Raw genomic sequence first — 21,336 nt, forward strand, 5'->3', positions numbered from 1 at the left:
CCTCTCGTCAATATTTTGGTAAGGACCCTGATATCATACTCACACCCTATTCCAAGGATCAAACCCAGTTTTTGTTCCAAACCTTAGATAAGTGGGGAGGTTGCCTTGGCAGGGTTTACAGGGACCTTGGATAATCACCTCCCAGATGACCCCTTGCTCCATTTTGCCCAGCTACATCCCTTCATCTTTCCAAAAATTACAAAAACTGGTCCCATTTCTCGTGCACTTACAGTCTTTACCGATGGTTTCGCTAATGGTGTTGCAGCCTTTGTGGCCCAAGGCCACCCTACCTCCTTCCTAATGCCTTTCCAGTCAGTGCAGTTGGTTGAACTTTCAGCAATTTTAAAGGTTTTTCAGACCTATTCTGATCAACCTATTAATATCTATACAGATAGTGCCTATATTGCCTTTTCCATCCCCTTGTTAGAAATCTCTCCAGCCATAAGGCCTACCTCCAACGCCACCCCACTTTTCTCCCAGATTCAACAGCTTGTCCTGACTCGCCAACACCCATTTTTTATAGGCCATATTAGAGCCCATAGTGATCTTCCTGAACCGTTAACTGATGGCAATGCACAGGCAGATGCCGCCACCAGGCTAACTTTCCCTGTCATGGTCAGCTCAGTCCTACAGGCCCAAACTGCCCATAAGATCCACCATTTAAATCCTCAGACCCTCTGTCTTCTTTTTAAGATCTCTAAACAACAGGCCCGAGAAATTGTCAAACAATGTCCCTCTTGTGTTGTTTTTCACCCTGCTCCACACTTGGGAGTCAAGCCTCGAGGCCTCCTTCCCAACCAAATCTGGCAGACAGATGTTACTCATTGCCCCGAATTCGGCAGACAAAAATTTATCCATGTCTCTATAGATACTTTTAGTGGCTTTATCTTCGCCTCTCCTCATGCTGGGGAAGCCACAAAGGATGTTCTTTCTCACCTGATTCTTGCCTTTTCTGCCTTGGGAAAACCAGCTAAGATAAAGACAGACAATGGCCCTGCTTATACCAGCACAGGCTTCAAAAAATTTTGTGATAGTCTACAAATTATTCATACCACAGGGATACCTTACAATCCCCAGGGACAGGGCATAATAGAACGAGCCCACCAGACCCTAAAGACCTGGTTGGCTTGCCTCAAGTCTTCTAACCTTCATTTTACCTCCCCTAGAGATCAATTGAGCCATGCTCTGTTTGTTCTCAACTTCCTCACCTTAGATGCTGCAGGGCACTCTGCCACTGACAGGCACTGGCACCCTTCTCCAGATGCCACTAGGCCACTAGCCATGTGGCGAGATCCCCTCACGGGGCGTTGGAAGGGCCCCGACCTGGTCCTTATTTGGGGACGAGGTTCGGCCTGCATTCTTGACCAGATACACTCTGCTTCCAGATGGTTACCAGAACGCCTAGTTAGAGCTGTAAATATACCTGATCTGCCCAGGAGAGATTCTGAGGAAACTTCTTCTGTTTCAAATGCTGTCCCTCCGGCAAGCCCTCAAGGCTGTTGTCCTCACCCACAGCAACCCCCACCAGCCCTTTAGCTCTGTTATCACTCTGCTCAGAGTTCCTGTGTGGGGACAGTGGGAACTTTACAGCAAACTGTGTTTGAGACCTTTCACACAGTATACAAGTCCCATAGTCAATCACATTCTGGGCTGTGACACTGCTTGTCACAAATCCAGTCTGACAGCAGGGGTCATGTTTCCAAGGGCAGTGCTGAATTTTCATCCAAGGTGTCAGAAAGACTTGTCGTACTTGCTGGCCTTGGTGTCACAGGCGGTCATAGCCATGTTGGGCCAGCTTGACACAGCCTGTGGCTGGTAGGTAGCACAGCAAACAGGGTAACACCAGAGATGCCACTCAGGGCACTTAGGTTCCTTCCACCTAGACTAACCTATTATTCCTCAGATCAATTCCTAGATCTCTAGGAAGAAAAGCCGCGCTGAGACGACTGCCTTGACGGGAGCCTGTTACTGTCATCACCGTAGCAGTCCTTCTGGGGGTTGGAGCAACGGGAACAGGCACAGGAATTGCCTCTCTGGTCCTGTCCAACCAACATTACTCTGAGCTTCGACTGTCCATAGACGAGGATATTGCTCAATTTGAACACGGAATTTCTGCCCTCGAGTCATCCCTTTCCTCCCTAGCTGAGGTAGTTTTACAGAACAGGAGAGGCCTGGATCTGCTCTTTCTACAACAGGGTGGCCTTTGTACTGGGCTCAAAGAGGAATGTTGCTTCTTTACAGACCACACCGGGGTAGTCAGTATGGTAGGTTAGAAAAGGACTAGAAAAAGAGAAAAAGAAAAGGAGAATAAGAGCTTGGGTGGTTCCAGAATTGATTTTCCAACTCCCTTTAGCTAACAACCCTCTTTCCTCCCTCCTAGGACCTGTTGTAGGCCTGCTCCTGGTCCTTGCCTTTGGGCCATGGGCACTTTCCTGGCTCACTCAGTTCATCCAAAGCCAAATAACAGACCTGCCGGCCAGGCAGATTCAGGTTCATTACCACTGCTTTGATATGCAGGACTCCAGGGTTGAAATTTCCCCTGACAAGAGATGCCCCACACAGACCCCTTCACTCGGGGGAGGCTGCACCTGTGTGTGGGAAAAAGGCTCACTCAAGGCATGATTGGAGTGCAGCTGGGACTGCACAGGCTGGGGACCATGCTACCCTAAAATCCCGAGAGCCTGGATTATATGCCCTGTTGCATAGCGGTTGTGCAGTAGCAGCCTTGCGCTTACCCATTTCCGCTCCCTCAAAAAACTGCACGGTCCATTGATTCCTGCACTATGGGAACGCCTGTGGTGCTTGAGTCTGGAGAGACATTCCCTCTCGGACCCTTTTTTCACAACCTTTAGAGGGATAGGGTCTCTGTAATCCTCCATGCAAAACCTCTTTCAGAGCCCTCCTTTTAGACCATTTGAACCTGTTTTATGTTGGCCCTTAGATTTATTACTAAGAAGGGGGAGATGTCAGGGACAAGGATAGAATCTCTAGTTAGTGGAAAAATACAGACCCCCGATAAGACAGGGAACTAGATAATCTTACAGTCAGGTTGCCTAGCAACAGGACATTGAGGCAGAGCCCTTGACCCTTTCACCCTGTAAACATCCTATACAAACATCCTGTTAGCTTGCCCCACCTTATGCAGATGACAGCTTCTTGCTCCCCCCACCCTGCAGAAACTATATAAACCCTCTTGGAGAAAAATAAAGTTGCACCTTGATCAGAATCTAGACTTGGTGTATTTCCTTGTATCTCCTGTCCTTATCATTCCGTCCTTAGGGTGGTCAAGAACCCGTTGAAGCCCTGCATGCGGGGCAGCAACCCACATCTGCCCTGGCACCTTCCACATACATATGTTCCTGCCAACTCTCCCTTAGGTCAAGGAAATCTTATCCTCTGCCACATGCCAAAGTTGGGTCCTGTTCTACCCATTATTCCAATGGAGGGACAATCATTACAGAGGAGGAGAGGGACTTTACTTGAATTTGACCCTGGGTGTTCTCTGGTACTGTTGAGCAAGGTAGTCATGGAAAGAGAAGCCTCTAAGAATAGTGACTTGCTTGTATGTATGTCTTTACAGCTCAGTGTGTTTTGCTAAGCAGGCACTGGTGTTGAAATGACCTCTTTCCCAGCTCACATCTGCCTTCTTTGCTTGACTGTGGTTGTCTTTACTCAGATTCACCTTAGAAAGAACATCACCATCTGCTTCTTGCTGTTACACACTTGACTCACAACACAATGACACCCGGCCTGTTCCCCATACTTATAGTTATTCCCTATATCTGTGGCTTGTACTGGGGACTTAGTTTTGTTGGTGAACCCTTGGATGACAGGGACTGGACAGAACTCTACCTGCAGCAGTCCTTAAAGGCTGCAAAAGTACAAAGGAAACAAAAGAAAGTCAAAAGAGAGAAAAGAGAAAAGGGAAAGGGAGAAAAATAGACACAACAGACTGAGGCTGTAAGACTGGAAGGAAGACAGGGAGAGATGAAAGAAAGAAGGAGGGAAGAGAAGGTGAGCAAGGTGGATGGAGGAAGGAAGAAAGCAAAGGAAGGAAGAAAAGGACCAACAAATATATAGCCTCTTGTTAGAATTCCTGGTAATTCCCCAAGTCCACAAGCAGAATCCAGAATCTCAAGGACAATGTCTGATTCCAAAAAAATGAGGGGTAGGTATGAGAGGGGGCTCAAAAAAACCATCGAAGGCCTTGGAGTGAGAGACTCAGCAAATGAGTAAGTAGAAGGCAGTAGTTACGAGACTGACACCCTGCCCACATCTTTGCATGCACTCATGAAAGAAAAAAAAAATGAAATGTTTTCTTCTCTGTCCAGCACAGTAATCAAAGGCTCAAGGCGCTCACAATTAGTCTGCCATGTTTAGATTACAACTCAGCAGACAGCTCACAGAACTGTAGCGATGTTGATCTTACCAAAATGTGGAACACATACATTTTTCCCCCATTGAAACTAAAATTTCTTAAGACCCACATCCGAACACACATGTTAATTACATACTGTGTAGTCAATGACATTTCTTAGGAGTTTAAAAGAGGCTTTTGAATCTTTTCATCACAACGGAGAATTCCTTTTCAGTTTCTTTATAGTTGCCGAACTTTTTTTTTTCTGTGCTGTTTATATTGATATCTAACTTGTCTACTTGGGTTGTTAGCCGGTCAAGAATGTCACCTGCTACTTAATTTCCGTCTGCATTCCTAAGGCTATGTCCTTGCGTCAGCCCAATCCCAAGGAGAGCTCATCTAAACTGCTGTCAGTCTTCTGGTGATAGGCTCGAGTTCTTTGGGTAAACCTCAGTAGTCTCAGAAGAAGCAGGCCCTTTGGGGATCGGGTCTTCATCATGCAGCCTTATGAGGTTTGGGTGGCTGGCTTGGTACTTGCTTTCCTGATCCTTACTTGTATTGATGGCTTCTTTCAATCTGCTGTTGGGCTGCGGGGTGATGCTGTCATTCTGTGCAGGTGGAGTCTCTACTGGTTTGGATTTGAAACAGTTGATAAATCCTCCAAACACACTCTTAATGCTGTTGATATGTTTCTGGCTTATCTTCAAATCCTGATCCATCTTGTTCACCATCTTCTCAGTGTGTTCTAGGACTCCTCGCTGCCAGACCAGCTCCTCGCAAGAGGCAACTCCGACCTTCTCTGATTCATTCATGAGGGACAAGGACCTGCTGGTGCTGTAGCCTCGGCGTGGTACTCGTCCTCTTCCAAGAAGTCCTCGGGCTGCAGCGTGTCGCCTTGGAAGTCGTGCAGATCCAGGATCTGCTGCAGCGGCGGCGCCTTAGGCAGCAGCTGCTTCACCACCTCCCGGCTGATGTTGGGCGCCTCCTTGAGCCGCAGTTTGCTCAGGATCTGCGACTTGATGCTCTCCAGGCGCACCTCTTGTCTCAGGTACTGCTGATGGTCCATGAGTGTGTCGTCTTGTCGGGAGGGAGGGTCGCGGGCGTCCTCATCTTCCACATCGGTCCTAGGTCCTCGTCGAAAGGATTATAGCTTTTAGGGTAGCCGGACACGGTGCCTGCAATGGCCTGGACCTGGGAAGCAGAAGGGGCGACCGGGCCAGGAGTCGATAGCTCAGGGCCAGCGGCTCGACTCACTAGGGCCACTGCGAGCACTGCTTCCGCCAGTTCTGCGCCGGCAGCCCCGCCTCCGGAGCCAACCACCACACCAAGCCACGGAGGGGGAGCACGCCAGGCGCTGCCTGGAGCGGCCAGGAAGCTATATGCTAAGTGTGCTACTAAAATAAGTGCATTCTCCTCCCTTCTAACATGTAATGACTTGTAACTTAGCAGCACTAGAGTGACCTCATGAATTGTTTTTCCTCATTCTGTAGGAGAGGCCTGAAGTTCATTCATGTAACAAGTAAAAAAAGATAGCAGTGCATTTTAATTTTCCTTTTTCCTTATAAATGTATAATTTTAAGTGTATAATGTGTCACTTTAGTAAAAATTTTCTACTTTGCAAAAAAAAATCGTCAAAGAGTCAGAGATTGTGTTGTTCTCAGAGGTACTTGAGCAGACTGTATTCCTTGATGCTGAGAGGAAATGGAGTCACAATCAAGTTGTTCACATATATATCTAGGCTGAGCTGATAACTTCTGGATAGAGTTCCTCTCCACCATACCTGACATGGCTTGTCACAAGATCTCCAGCCTGCACTTTGTATGCCCATGAGTTTACTGCTAGGAATGCCAGGGGCCCCCACTGGTCACTTGCACCCTAGCTTATCTAAAGACTGGCAAGCTGGTTTGAGTCCCCTTCATTTCAGTATTTGGAATAGAGTCCCAAGCATTCCTCACCTCCTCACTCCCTCGCCCTAGACCTATTGAGAAAAATCATGTTGAGGTTTTGTTAAAAGCAGCAATATAGTTCTGTTGGATGGCCATATTAGATTAAAAAAAGCGCCAAGGTGTACTATTATCAGGGCTGTTCCCTCTGTCCTACTATAGATGGGAGAGAGATAGATGGAAACAGATAATAGAGATGGTAGATAATAGAGGAAGGGATTATAGAAAGATGATAAAGAGGTAATAAAGAGATGCTAGAGAGATGATAGAGAAAGAGATGACAGATGGTAGAGAAAGAGATGATAGATGATAAAGATGATAGAGATGATAGAGAGATTGTAGAGAAAGATAATAGAGAGAGATAATAGAGAAAGATGGTAGAGAGATGATAGAGAGTAGATAAAGATTATTGATAGATGATACAGAAAGAGATGATAGAGAAAGGTGATAATAGAAATGATAGAGAGATGACAGAAAGATAATACAGATAGAGATGATAGAGATAGCTATTGAAAGCTGCTGGTAGTAAAAGTCCATGAGGGTGTAGAGAAGTGACAAGTAGAGTTCAGAAGATCAACCTATCAGAACTAAGGGTTCTGTTAGAGGAAACCATGATGCAAGGTGTTATGGAATTATTGCCTTTTGAATGAATTGACTATTTCTTATTGTAAACTTCTTGTGCAATAACAGCCATGATTCTCTTCATTTACTGTGCATTACCATGTTATGTGTACATGTAATCTCATGATTGCATCTCAAGCTTGGGCACAAGTTTCCCTATACATTTGGATAACTGACTCTAGCTGTGCTTATTTTTTATTAACATAAATCTGTCCAGGGCAATTCTCCAGACAAAAGTATTTCAGCTAAGATACCTTTTTATCCTAGGACAAACACAGATAAACATTAGCTCATCTTACCCACAGATAGAGAAAATAACCACTAACAATTAAATCCTCAACTCCTACCTTCACCCCGGGTTATTTACATAAGTCCCTAATTTAAGGAATTTTCTGCTTACATTTCTGGGATAATGTTTTAACTACTTGCTAGTTACTGTGTTAAGGTAGTTATTTCCCACTGACATATATAGACTTCTAACATTTTGCCTAACCACTTGTAGATTATAGTTTGAGCACATAAATTACATTTTAGAGTTCCCTAATTGATCTTAGCCTTTAGTTGACACTACCAGAAAACTCCCCTTTAGTCACTCCCCCTTTTGGGTTGTAATTGGAAGCTGACAATTTTTGCTTTATGTTTGGATCCTTATCACCTCTCTCTGCAACCCTGAAAACTTGAAGCCTCACATTGCTTTGTCAAAGAATTAATGCTTGTGTATATATACCAGTTCCCTCACAGCACAAAAGGAATTGATTTAGAAGAAAAAGATGAGGAGAAAGATGGAAAGAACTAGATAGAGTTGAGAGAACAGCAGAAGAGACTGAGAGCAGGAGGGACTGAGAAGAGCCAAGTATGAGAACAGAAAAAAAGCTGTGTAGATAGAATTGAATTTAGGAGAATGAAATGAATGGACTAAAGAATTCAGTGTACTTAGATTCATTTGATAGCCCTCAGATTATAATCCTCAGCTGGTTGTTAGACTCTCACAGACCCTGGGAGAAAGCAATAAGGGCAGGACCCTTTATTGTTTTCGGTAGATAGAGGTGATAGAGATAGAGGAATGATAGATGACTGACAGAGAGATGATAGAGAGATGATGATAGAAATTATATATATATATATGAATTATATATATGAATAGAGAGAAATAGAAGACGTATAGATAGAGAACAACTTGCCACAGTACTTCAAGATCACTGAGTTCTATCTTGGCCACTTTTGTCAGATATGGGCCTTGGAGCCTTACCCTAGAGATCTGGCCTACTAGATCTCACTATATTGAGACACTCTTCCACAAGGTCAAGACCCACTCTCAAAGCATAAGGAGCATACAGGGAAACTAATTTGGGAGTTCCCTCACGAGATACAAGAGTCAGTAGAAACCACAGAAACAACTCTTGGGTACAGACTGGTCCTGGGGCTAAGTAAAGTACCCCACATATCATGCCAGAAGCATTATAGATGGTATGTGTGTGGATAACCCTCAGCTGGTACCTTAAATGGGGGGTCAAGGTTGGCCCATAGTGTGTCTAGGATTGAACTTCCAGAAGCCTACCTCATTATTGAGACTTTCTATACTATCAAACAAAAAGGACTCTTCCCCTTTAATTCCAGAAAGTCATTACAGAGCTTTGAGTTCTCCATTTCTGCAAAGGTCCAGCTGAAGGAGCACTTTTGATGATGGAAATTGAACTCCCTTGATGTGACTTCTCACTGGCCCAAGGCCACCCACACCTATGGACTGGTCCTAGCACCTTCATCATACATACTTTCCAGGCAAAGGTCCCAAAAAGCATATTAAAGGCAAAGATACCAACCTCCTGAGAAGAGAGGACTACAATCTCAGGACTTCCAACTAGATTCACCTACCTGTCCTTCTGAGGGCTGGGTCCATAAAGAACTTACAGTACAGACCAAAAGCCCTTCTGTATTTGAACTTAGGAATGCCTTTAAGAACTATTAGAGTCAAAATGCTCTGCCACCATGGTGTCGGACCAATATGGCTATGATTCCACTGCAGGATACACCCTTTTTAACATACAAACTAATACATATACCATCTTACATTCAAGTTGAGATGAAACACAGCCTATTTACCACCTGCCAAAAGGGGCACCTGCTTTATCCATAATTCCACTGGTTGAACTCAGACCAGCTTCCCATATAGGGTAGCCAGCACATGAGAAAGAGGAATGTTTCTTGAGATTGACACAGGGATTCTGTGGGACTCTTGAGCAAAGTGGCCTAGGGAAGAGTGGCCTCCAAGAATGGTGCCTGCTTATGATAAAACAGTTTTGTACCTATGGGCTTGGCAAAAGGGGCACTAGAAGTGAAAGCAGTCTACCTGGCACCTTACCTGGCTCACATCTACCTTCCTTGTTGGCTCAGCTTCATACTAAGGAAGGACTCTGCCTTCTCCATCTTCTCCCTGCACACTCACTTTACTCACAGGACAAAGATATCCACCTGCAATGATTGTAATCCACACTTGAGTTTATTCCCCATACCTTGGATTGTGCTGGGGTTTTGATGTTGAACACCTAGATGAGAGGTACAGGACACTGAACTGTGGTAGTATTGTGTTCTTCACAATATTGTGTACCCTAATAAATTTATCTGGGGTCAGAGAACAGACAGCCACTAGATACAGAGGCTAGAAAACGGTGGCACTCACACCTTTAATCCTAGCATTCCAGAGGCAGAAATCCATCTGGGATCTCTGTGAGTTCAAGGCCACATTGGAAAGAGTCAGGCATGGTGGTGACACACGCCTTTAATCCCAGGGAGTGATGGTAGAAGGCAGAAAGATATATAAGGTGTGAGGACCAGGAACTAGAAGCATTTGGCTGGTTAAGCATTTGGCTGGCTAAGCATTTGGCCTGGTTAAGCATTTGGCGGGTTAAGCTTTCAGGCTTCTATCAGCAGTTCAGCTGAGATCCATTCTGGATGAGGACTCAGAGGCCTCCAGTCTGAGGAAACAAAACCAGCTGAGGATCCAGCTTGTTCTGGTTCTCTGATCTTCCAGTTCACCCCAATAACTGGCCTCAGGTTTGATTTCATTAATAAGAACTCTTTAAGATTCCTGCTACACTGAACTCTAATTGAAGCCCTCATCAAGGACAGCAGATTATCAAGGAAACAAAAAGAAAATCAAAATGCAGAAAAGCCAGCAAGAAGCAACTAAATGTGAAGCAGAGAGAGCAGAATGGAAATATCAGCAGGGACAGAGGGAGGGAGTGAAAAGGGAGAATAGGAAAGAAGGAAGGGATGCAGTGAGGATAGACTGAGAGAGAAAGAAGGGAATGGAGAAACGAAGGAAGGACTGACTGAGAAATAGGTAAGCTTTTGGTGATATTTCTGGAGAACCCAAAGCCCATGTACAGAGTCAAGGATCCCAAGGGCAGTGTCTCATTCCAGGAACTGAGGGCTAAGTACAGGTGAAGGTTCAAAGAAATAATCATGAAGATGGAGAACATGTAATCACAGGCACTAGATCTGTCTCTGATCCTAGATGCTTTGCACACATATCTGTTCTAGGCTGCTGACTATCAGGTATAGAGCTTCTCCCCTGCCTGACAAACATTGCTGCCACAGGATATCCAAGCCTGCACTTTCTGTGTAGCTCTGGTTATTACTCTGCGGTACAGCAAGCCTCTGAGATTGGCAATGGTGAGGTGAAGACTAGATAGTTATAATTTCCTTAGTTATGATAAAAGATAAGTTAGATATGAAACCTTAGACTCACAAATATAGAATAGATAGGATATCTTCTTTAATTTTACCAAATATTGTAAACTGTAATTCTTGCTTGATAATTGTTTTGTTATATGTAATTTTACTATGTTAAAGTTAAAACCTTCCTTTTTGAAAATGAAAAGGGGAAGTGCTGTGGATATTGCTTTGTGTGCTGTGAATGTGTTGCTGTTATGGGTTAATAAATAAAGTGCTGATTGGCCAGTAGCCAGGAAGAAAGTATAGGCAGGACAAGCAGAGAGGAGAATTCTGGAAATAGGAAGGCTGAGTCAAGAGTCGCCAGCCACACACAGAAGAAGCAAGATATAAAAGTACTGGTGAGCCACGTGGCAACTATAGATTTATAGAAATGGGTTAATTTAAGATATAAGAACTAGATAACAAGAAGCCTGCCACGGCCATACAGTTTATAAGTAATATAAGCCCTTTTGTGTTTACTTGGGTCCGAGTGGCTGCAGGAGCTGGGTGGACACAGGAAAACTCCAGCTACAGTGAGGCCCTCATCTGTCAGCTGGACGGGGCTAGTAGCCACTTCAGTCTTTGGACAAGATTACCCCATATATTCCTCAATCTTTCTTTGCCAGACTTTTTCAGAGAAAACACACTGAGGTATTGGTGGAAACAGTAAAGAAATACTGCTTGATGGCAGCATTGCACCAACAATGTCAAGGCACCAGTCTTCCAGGGTCTCTCCCTCCGCCCTTCTCTGCTTAAAAAAGAAAAAGTAAACCAATTTGCCATTAGATTCCAAGATGGGTGAGTTCAGTCTTGGCTTCTTTTAGACAGAAATGGGCCTTGGAGCCTTACTGATTGCATATAGTCTGGGGGGTCACAGACTCCAGCTTCCTCAATCTTACTCTAACACAAGAACATGACATGCTCTCAAGGCTTAAGGACTATAGATGAAAACTAAGTTGGGAACACCCAAATGAGAAGCATGAGTCAAAAGAAGGCACAGAAAGGAAATCTTGGGCAGAAATTGGACCTTATGGTGAGCACAACATCCTATATCCTGCCAGGAACAAGCTAACTGGCCCATATGTGCATGACCCTAGGGGCAAACTTGAAGCTGGGTTGCAGGGTAACCTACAGAGGGTCCTGTGCTCCTGTGGGTGTACAGACATTGTATAGCCATTCCAAAAGCAAGCTCTAGTTCAAGACTGCCTGACATCCTCCTCACACTCACACACCAAACTCCTGACAAGGATAGTATGAAGGACAGAGAGGAAGGTGGGCAGTTGGCACAAGGGAGACAACACCTACCCACACAGGCCCAGAAACAGTGATGGATTTATAACCAGAAGAAGGAAATGCTGGATTGTATACAGGACAGAAAGCACGTGGATACTTTCCATATGGAGTGTCCCAGTTCATGTGACATGGATGAGAGTCAGAGTAAAAAAAGACAAATGTCACCTAAATTCTTCAGGCTTCTTTCTTTCAGAAACTTCAACCTGTGCATTCTAGGATCTTACCAGTGCATACAAGTGAATATGTTGGCCATTTTCTAAAGGTCACATGAGCTTTAGTGTTGAGGCACCTCAGCCTCTGATAAAAGATCGGGTTTCCAAGGACCCTCACTGGGGACTAGAAAATATTAAAGAAGAACTGTTAGTCCATCCAGCTGCTACCAGCCTGTCAGGTCGAGGGCTGTACTTCTAAACCATCTATTCTGACCTTCCCAAGAACATTATGATCTCATTGTCTGTAATCAGTAGATCCCTCTACCCCATATTGCCACTGCCAGTCAAGATATTTGCCACTGCCGGGCTGTGGTGGTGCACGCCTTTAATCCCAGCACTTGGGAGGCAGAGCCAGGCAGAAATCTGTGAGTTGAAGGCCTGCCTGGGCTACCAAGTGAGTTCCAGGAAAGGCACAAAGCTACACAGAGAAACCCTGTCTCGAAAAACAAAAAACAAAACAAAAAAAAAAAAGATATTTGCCACTATTTGCTTTCTTCAAAGGACAGAGTCCCTCTTGCACATGAACCTTTATTACCATGTGTATACAACCAGGTACAGATGTTTATAACTCTCCATTGACACAAAGGAAAGCTGTCTGATGATGTTTATATAGACTCAAGAGCACCAGGACATATAACAGAGAACCCAGTCCTCTTGGCTCCTGCCAGGATGCCAGTACCACACCAGCACACCAGCACACCATCCACCTTTCCTCAGGCAGTCCCTTGGTGTTACATTTGGGACAAACTCAAAAGAAAGCCACAACTTCATCTAGTTTTCTCCTTGCGATCTGAACATATGGAGAAGGACAAATTCAGTGTAGGCATCAGGAGAATTAGTGTGGTTTTTAATACACACACTTACCCATGCACACACACAAACTCTCTCCCACGTAACATGTCTTTCACATGACAAGTATAATGGAAGTACAGAAAATGATGCAGAGAGGACAGAATGGATCTGTGACCATGGGATGAAGGAGGGAGCCAAAAGGAGAATAGGAAAGAAGGGAGGGAAGGAGGAAGTGTGGTTGATGTATTGTGTACCCCAATAAACTTGCCTGGAGGTCAGAGAACAGAACAGTCACTGTATTAAACATAGAGGTCAGGCAGTGGTAACACATGCCTTTAAACACAGCACATGAGATCTCATGTCTTACTTGGGAAAGACACATGCTTTGTCCCAGAAAGGGATGGCAGGAAGTAAAAAGGTATACAAAGCATGAGGATCAGGAACTAGAGGGTTTTTTTAAAAAGCTTTTAGGCTTTGAGCAGCAGTTCAGCTGAGAACAATTCAGTGAGGACTCAGAACCTTCCAGTCTGAAGATTCATGGACACAAGATCTGCTGAGAAGTTGGCGAGGTAAGGTTAGCTGTGACTGAGGTAAGGTTAGCTGTGACTTGTTCTGTTTCTTTGATCATTCAGCATTCACCCCAATACCTGGCTCTGGGTTTGTTTGCATTAATAAGAAAGACCTTTTAAGATTCATGCTGCAAGGAAGCACTGTGGTGATATTGTGTTCCCCAATATATTGTGCACCCTAATAAACTTATCAGGGGTCAGAGAACAGAACAGCCACTAGACAGACATAGAGGCCAGAAAATGGTGGTACACACACCTTTAATCCTAGCATTCCAGAGGCAGAGATCCATTCTGATTTCTGTAAGTTCAGAGCTATACTGGAAACAGCCAGGCATAGTGACATATACCTTTAATGCCAGGAAGGGATGGCAGGAAGCAGAAAGGTATATAAGGTGTGAGGACCAGGAACTAGAGCCTGGTTGAGCTTTTAGGCTTTTGAGCAGCAGTTCAGCTGAAATCCATATGGATGAGGACACAAAGGCTTCAGGTTTGAAGATATGAGATAAGCTAAGGAATTGGCAAGGTGAGGTTAGCTGTGGCTGTTTCTGTTCCTCTGATCTTTCTGCATTCACCCCAATACCTGGATCTGGGTTTGTTTTTATTAATAAGACCTTTTAAGATTCATGCTACAAGGAAGCACAGATTGAGGCAGGAAGAAGGGAATGAGAAAGGTAAGATGGACTGCTAAATATGCAGACTCTTGTTGGAATTTCTGGGATCCTCAAGACCATTAACAGAGGCAGAATCCCCAAAGCAGCATCTATTCCAGGAAATGAGGAGTAGGCATAGATGTGGGTTCAGAAAAACTATCATGAAACCAGAGCCTCTGCTGTCCCCACAGCAACTTGTGCTGTCTCCACTTGTTGACAGTGGTAGAAGCACCAGCACATTGCCTACATAGCTCTTCCAAGGCAGCTGACTCCTGGGAAGAAAGCCCTTTAGAACTCTGACAAACATGGTTACCCCAAGAAATCCGAGGCTGCACACGTCCTGTTTAGATCTGGTCAGTGTTCTGGGACATGGGGAGCCTTGGGAACTGGCAAGGGAGCACTCCCACAGATCACATGACCCTGGCTTACCCCAGAACTGGCAAGCTACCTGGAGCCACCTTCACTTCAGTCCTGGGACCAGAGGTTCCATGCACAGTCATACCCTTACCCTTGGTCCTGCTGAGAAACAGCACACTGAGGTGTTAACAAAAGAAGGAAAGCAAATCCGCTTGATGGCAGTATTGTACTAAGAAGGCATTGGTACCCATATTCCAGGAACTATCCCTCCGCCCTTCTCTGAGGAAAAAAAAAAAAAAGAGCCAACTTGCCAATAGAATATAAGATGGCTGACTCAATACCTGGATCTGGGTTTGATTTTATTAATAAGACTTTTTAAGATTCGTGCTACAAGGAAGCACAGATTGAGGCAGGAAGAAGGGAATGAGAAAGGTAAGATGGACTGCTAAATATGCAGAATCTTGTTGGAATTTCTGGGATCCTCAAGCCAATCAACAGATGACAGAATCCCCAAAGCAGGATCTATTCCAGGAAATGAGGAGTAGGCATCGATGTGGGTTCAGAAAAACTATCATGAAACCAGCGCCTCTGCTGTCCCCATAGCAACTTGTGCTGTCTCCACTCGTTGATGGTGGTAGAAGGGAATGAGTGAGCGCCAGCACATTGCCCACATATCTCCTCCAGAGCAGCTGACTCCTGGGAAGAAAGCTCTTTAGCACTCTGACAAACATGGCTACCCCAAGAAATCCGAGGCTGCACACTTCCTGTTTAGCTCTGGTCAGTGTTCTGGGACATGGGGAGCCTCAGGAACTGGCAAGGGAGCACTCCCACAGATCACATGACCCTGGCTTGCCCAGAACTGGCAAGCTACCTGGAGCCACCTTCACTTCAGTCCTGGGACCAGAGTCTCCATGCACAGTCATGCCCTTACCCTTGGTCCTGGTGAGAAACAGCACACTGAGGTGTTAACAAAAGAAGGAAAGTAAATCCGCTTGATGGCAGTATTGTACTAAGAAGGCATTGGTACCCATATTCCAGGAACTATCCCTCCGCCCTTCTCTGAGGGAAAAAAAGAGCCAACTTGCCAATAGACTACAAGATGGCTGATTTCACTTGTGTCCTTTCAGGCCTTTCTGTATTGGTCCTACATGACAATCTCCCCGCGAAACACACACACACCATTTCACTACAGTGAGACACTAAATCATCAGGGCATGTCACATGCTCAATGCATAGACAACATAAGGAGAACTAAATTAGAAATCCCACCACTAGATGCAAGAGTTATGAGAAGGCACAGAAACAAAACTTTGGGCACAAACTGGGACTAGGGCTGAACACAGCAAGCTCTCATAGCCCAGCAGAAACGCTCTAACTGGCACGTATGTGCATGACGCTCAGCTAGCATCTTGATTCTGGGTACCAAGAGTAGCCAATATGTATTCAAGTGTCCCATGGCTGTGCACACACTGGGTAACCATGACATAACTAAGCTTCAGGTTCTATATTACCTTATACCTCCTCCCAACACTCACACACCAGGTTCATGACTATCCTATAAATCATAGGACAGAGAAGAAGGTGGGCAGTTGGCACAAGGGAGACAACACCTACTCACATTGGCTGTAGGACCAGTAATGGATTTATAACAGGCAGAGGTAGATGGCAGGCTGTACAGAGGACAGAAAGCACACAGATAGTTTCCATGTTTAGTGCCCCAGTTCCTGGGCCATGGACAAGAGTCAGAATAGAAAGGACAAATGTCATCCAAATCCCTTGGTCTTCTACCATTGTGCATTCTATCAGGCTGTCTGTGCATTCAAGTGTTTCTGTCAGCCATCTTGCCTTTGTGTTGAGGCACCTCTGCCTCTGATGAATGATTAGTTTCCCAGGGACCCTTACTGGGGACTAGAAAATATCAAAGAAGAACTGTTAGTCCATCCAAGCAGCTACTATCCTGTCAAGTCCTGGGCTGGGCCTACAAACCATCTGTTCTGACCTTCCTAGAAATCATTATGATCATCTCATTGTCTGTAAACAGTTGTTCTCTCCACCACACACAGCCACTGCAGTCAAGATATTTGCTTCTAATTACTTTCTTCAAAGGACAGATTCTGTCTTGTCCATGGACCTTTCTTTATCATATGCATGCAGCCAGGGACAGATGTCTGTAACCCTCCATTGACACAAAGGAAAGCTGTCTGATGGTATTTCCATAGACTCAAGAGCACCAGGACATATAACAGAGAACCCAGTCCTCTTGGCTCTTGCCAGGATGCCAGTACCACACCAGCACACCAGCATCCCATCCACCTTTCCTCAGGCAGTCCCTTGGTGTTACATTTGGGACAAACTCAAAAGAAAGCCACAACTTCATCTAGTTTTCTCCTTGCGATCTGAACATATGGAGAAGGACAAATTCAGTGTAGGCATTAGGAGAATTAGTGTGGTTTTTAATACACACACTTACCCATGCACACACACAAACTCTCTCCCACGTAACATGTCTTTCACATGACAAGTATAATGGAAGTACAGAAAATGATGCAGAGAGGACAGAATGGATCTGTGATCATGGGATGAAAGGGAGCCAAAAGGAGAATAGGAAAGAAGGGAGGGAAAGAGGAAGTGTGGTTGATATATTGTGCACCCTAATAAACTTACCTGGAGGTCAGAGAACAGAACAGCCACTGTATTAAACATAGAGGTCAGTGCAGTGGTAGCACATCCCTTTTTTCCCCATTTTTTCTTTACTAAGAAATTTTCTACTCACTCTACATACCACCCACAGATCCCATCTCCTACATCCTCCCACCCCCAGCCCTCCTTCCCAAGCTACCCTACTTCCCCACAACCCCCAAATCAAGGTCTCCCATGGGGAGTCACCAGAGCCTGGCACACTGAGCCTAGGCAAGTCCAAGCCCCTCCCTAGTGCACCAAGACTTCACAAGGCATCACACCACAGGCACTGGGCTCCCAAAAGCCTGCCCGTGCACCAGGGATGGATCCCAATCCCCCTGTCTGGGTGACCCCAAAACAGTTTGAGCCAACCAACTACCTTCCATATCCAGAGGGCCTAGTCCAGTCCCATGGGGGCTCCACAGCCACCAGTCTACAGTTCATGGCCTTCCACTAGTGAGGCCTGTCATCTCTGCTCATCTTCCCATCATGGTCTCTAAGTCCCCGCCTGCAGAATCCCTCTTCTCTCTCATCGATTGGATCCCTGGAGCTCAGCCTGGCACCTGGCATGGATCTCTGCATCTGCCTCCATCAGTCAATGGACAAAGGCTCTATGATGACAGTTAGGGTATTTACTAGACTGGTCACCAGAGTAGACCAGTCCAGGCACCCTCTGGACCACTACCAGCACTCCCAGGTGGGGTCATCCTTGTGGATTCCTGAGAGCCTCCCTGGAACCCTGCCTCTTTCTATTCCCATGATGTCCTCATTTATCATATTATCCCCCTCCCTGCTTTCCCACTCTGTCCCTGTTCCAGCTCAAACCTCCCATTTCCCTATGTTCTCATTCCCCACTCCTCGCCCTCTGCCACTCACCCCCCACTCCCAGTCCGCTCATGTAGATCTCATCCACTTCTCCTTAGCTGGGCCATCCATGTGTCCCTCCTAGGGTCTTTCCCTGTTAGCTAGCCTCTCAGGAGCTGTGGGTTGCAGTCTGGCCATCCCTTCCGTCACATCTAGTATCCACGTATGAGTGAGTACATACTATGTTTGTCCTTCTGAGACTGGGTTACCTCACTCAGGATGATATTTTCTAGTTCCGTCTATTTGCCTGCAAACCTCATGATATCATTGTTTTTATACTGCTGAGTAGTACTCCATTGTGTACATGTGCCACATTTTATTTATCCATTCTTCAGCTGAGGGGCATCTAGGTTGTTTCCACGTTCTTGCTATTACGAATAATGTGGCTATGAACATAGCTCAGCATGTGTCCTTGTGGTAAGACTGAGCATTCCTTGGGTATATGCCCAAGAGTGGTATAGCTGGGTCTTGAGGAAGACTTATTCCCAATTTTCTGAGAAAACACCATACTGATTTCCCGAGTGGCTGTACAAGTTTGCATTCCCACCAACAGTGGAGGAGAGTTCCACTTGTTCCACATCCTCTCAACATAAGCTGTCTTCAGTGTTTTTTATCTTAGCCATTCTGACAGGTGTTAAGATGGTATCTCAGAGTCATTTTGATTTGCATTTCCCTGATGACTAAGGATGTTGAGCAATTCCTTAAATGTCTTTCAGCCATTTGAGACTCTTCTGTTGAGAATTCTCTGTTAAGCTCTGTAGCCCATTTTTTAATTGGATTGTTCAGTATTTTGAAGTCTAGCTTTTTGAGTTCTCTATATATTTTGGAGATCAGGCCTCTGTCAGACGTGGGGTTGGTGAAGATCTTTTCCCATTCTGTAGGTTGTCGTTTTGTCTTATTGACCTTGTCCTTTGCCCTACAAAAGCTTTTCAGTTTCAGGAGGTCCCTATTTATAAATTGTTGCTCTCAGTGTCTGGTTATCACACGCCTTTAATCCCAGCACTTGAGATCTCATGTCTTACTTGGGAAAGACACATGCCTTTATCCAGAAAAGGATGGCAATAAGTACAGAAGTATATAAGGTATGAGGACCAGGAACTAGAGGGTTTTTTTTAAAAAAGCTTTTAGGTTTTTGAGCAGCAGTTCAGCTGAGATCAATTTGGGTGAGGACTCAGAAGCTCTCAGTCTGAAGATTCATGGAAACAAGATCTGCTGAGAAGTTGGCGAGGTCAGATCAGCTGTGACTTGTTCTGTTTCTTTGATCATTCAGCATTCACCCCAATACCTGGCTCTGGGTTTGTTTGCATTAATAAGAAAGACCTTTTAAGATTCATGCTGCAAGGAAGCACTGTGGTGATATTGTGTTCCCCAATATATTGTGCACCCTAATAAACTTATCAGGGGTCAGAGAACAGAACAGCCACTAGACAGACATAGAGGCCAGAAAATGGTGGCACACACACCTTTAATCCTAGCATTCCAGAGGCAGAGATCCATTCTGATTTCTGTAAGTTCAGAGCTATACTGGAAACAGCCAGGCATAGTGACATATACCTTTAATGCCAGGAAGGGATGGCAGGAAGCAGAAAGGTATATAAGGTGTGAGGACCAGGAACTAGAGCCTGGTTGAGCTTTTAGGCTTTTGAGCAGCAGTTCAGCTGAGATCCATTTGGATAAGGACACAAAGGCTTCAGGTTTGAAGATATGAGATAAGCTAAGGAATTGGCAAGGTGAGGTGAGCTGTGGCTGGTTCTGTTCCTCTGATCTTTCAGGATGCACCCCAATACCTGGATCTGGGTTTGTTTTTATTAATAAGACCTTTTAAGATTCGTGCTATAAGGAAGCACAGATTGAGGCAGGAAGAAGGGAATGAGAAAGGTAAGATGGACTGCTAAATATGCAGACTCTTGTTGGAATTTCTGGGATCCTCAAGCCCATCAACAGATGACAGAATCCCCAAAGCAGGATCTATTCCAGGAAATGAGGAGTAGGCATAGATGTGGGTTCAGAAAAACTATCATGAAACCAGAGCCTCTGCTGTCCCCACAGCAACTTGTGCTGTCTCCACTCGTTGATGGTGGTAGAAGGGAATGAGTGAGCTCCAGCACATTGCCCACATGTCTCCTCCATAGCAGCTGACTCCTGGGAAGAAAGCACTTTAGCACTCTGACAAACATTGCTACCCCAAGAAATCCGAGTCTGCACACTTTCTGTTTAGCTCCGGTCAGTGTTCTGGGACATGGGGAGCCTCAGGAACTGGCAAGGGAGCACTCCCACAGATCACATGGACCCTGACTTGCCTGAGAACTGGCAAGCTACCTGGAGCCACCAGAGTCTCCATGCATAGTCACGCCCTTACCCTCAGTCCTGGTGAGAAACAGCACACTGAGGTGTTGACAAAAGAAGGAAAGTAAATCCGCTTGATGGCAGTATTGTACTAAGAAGGCATTGGTACCCATATTCCAGGAACTATCCCTCCGCCCTTCTCTGAGGGAAAAAAAGAGCCAACTTGCCAATAGACTACAAGATGGCTGATTTCACTTGTGTCCTTTCAGGCCTTTCTCTATTGATCCTGCATGACAATCTCCCCCCCCCCCTTCAAACACACACACACACACCATTCCACCACAGTGAGACACTCAATCATCAGGGCATGTCACATGCTCAAGGCATAGACAACATAAGGAGAACTAAAGTGGAAAACCCACCACTAGATGCAAGAGTTATGAGAAGGCACAGAAACAAAACTTTGGGCATAAACTGGGACTAGGGCTGAACACAGCAAGCTCTCATAGCCCAGCAGAAATGCTCTAACTGGCACGTATGTGCATGATGCTCAGCTAGGATCTTGATTCTGGGTGCCAAGAGTAGCCAATATGTATTCAAGTGTCCCATGGCTGTGCACACACTGGGTAACCATGACATAACTAAGCTTCAGGTTCTATATTACCTTATACCTCCTCCCAACACTCACACCAGGTTCATGACTGGGAAGGTGCATAGGACAGAGAAGAAGGTGGGCAGTTGGCACAAGGGAGACAACACCTACTCACATTGGCTGTAGGACCAGTAGTGGATTTATACCAGGCAGAGGTAGATGGCAGGCTGTACAGAGGACAGAAAGCACACAGATAGTTTCCATGTTTAGTGCCCCAGTTCCTGGGCCATGGACAAGAGTCAGAATAGAAAGGACAAATGTCATCCAAATCCTTTGCTCTTCTACCATTGTGCATTCCATGAGTCTGTCTGTGCATTCAAGTGTTTCTGTCAGCCATCTTGCCTTTG

At 45.3% G+C, this 21,336-nt stretch overlaps 1 pseudogene; it reads right to left on the reverse strand.

Annotated features, from left to right (window-relative positions):
• Positions 1–4,327: 4,327 nt before the first annotated feature.
• LOC131900162 (synaptosomal-associated protein 29-like) lies at positions 4,328–6,144 on the reverse strand (annotated as a pseudogene).
• Positions 6,145–21,336: the final 15,192 nt, after the last annotated feature.

The sequence above is a fragment of the Peromyscus eremicus genome, chromosome X (genome assembly GCF_949786415.1).
Source record: "Peromyscus eremicus chromosome X, PerEre_H2_v1, whole genome shotgun sequence".
NCBI classification, from domain to species: Eukaryota; Metazoa; Chordata; class Mammalia; order Rodentia; family Cricetidae; genus Peromyscus; species Peromyscus eremicus.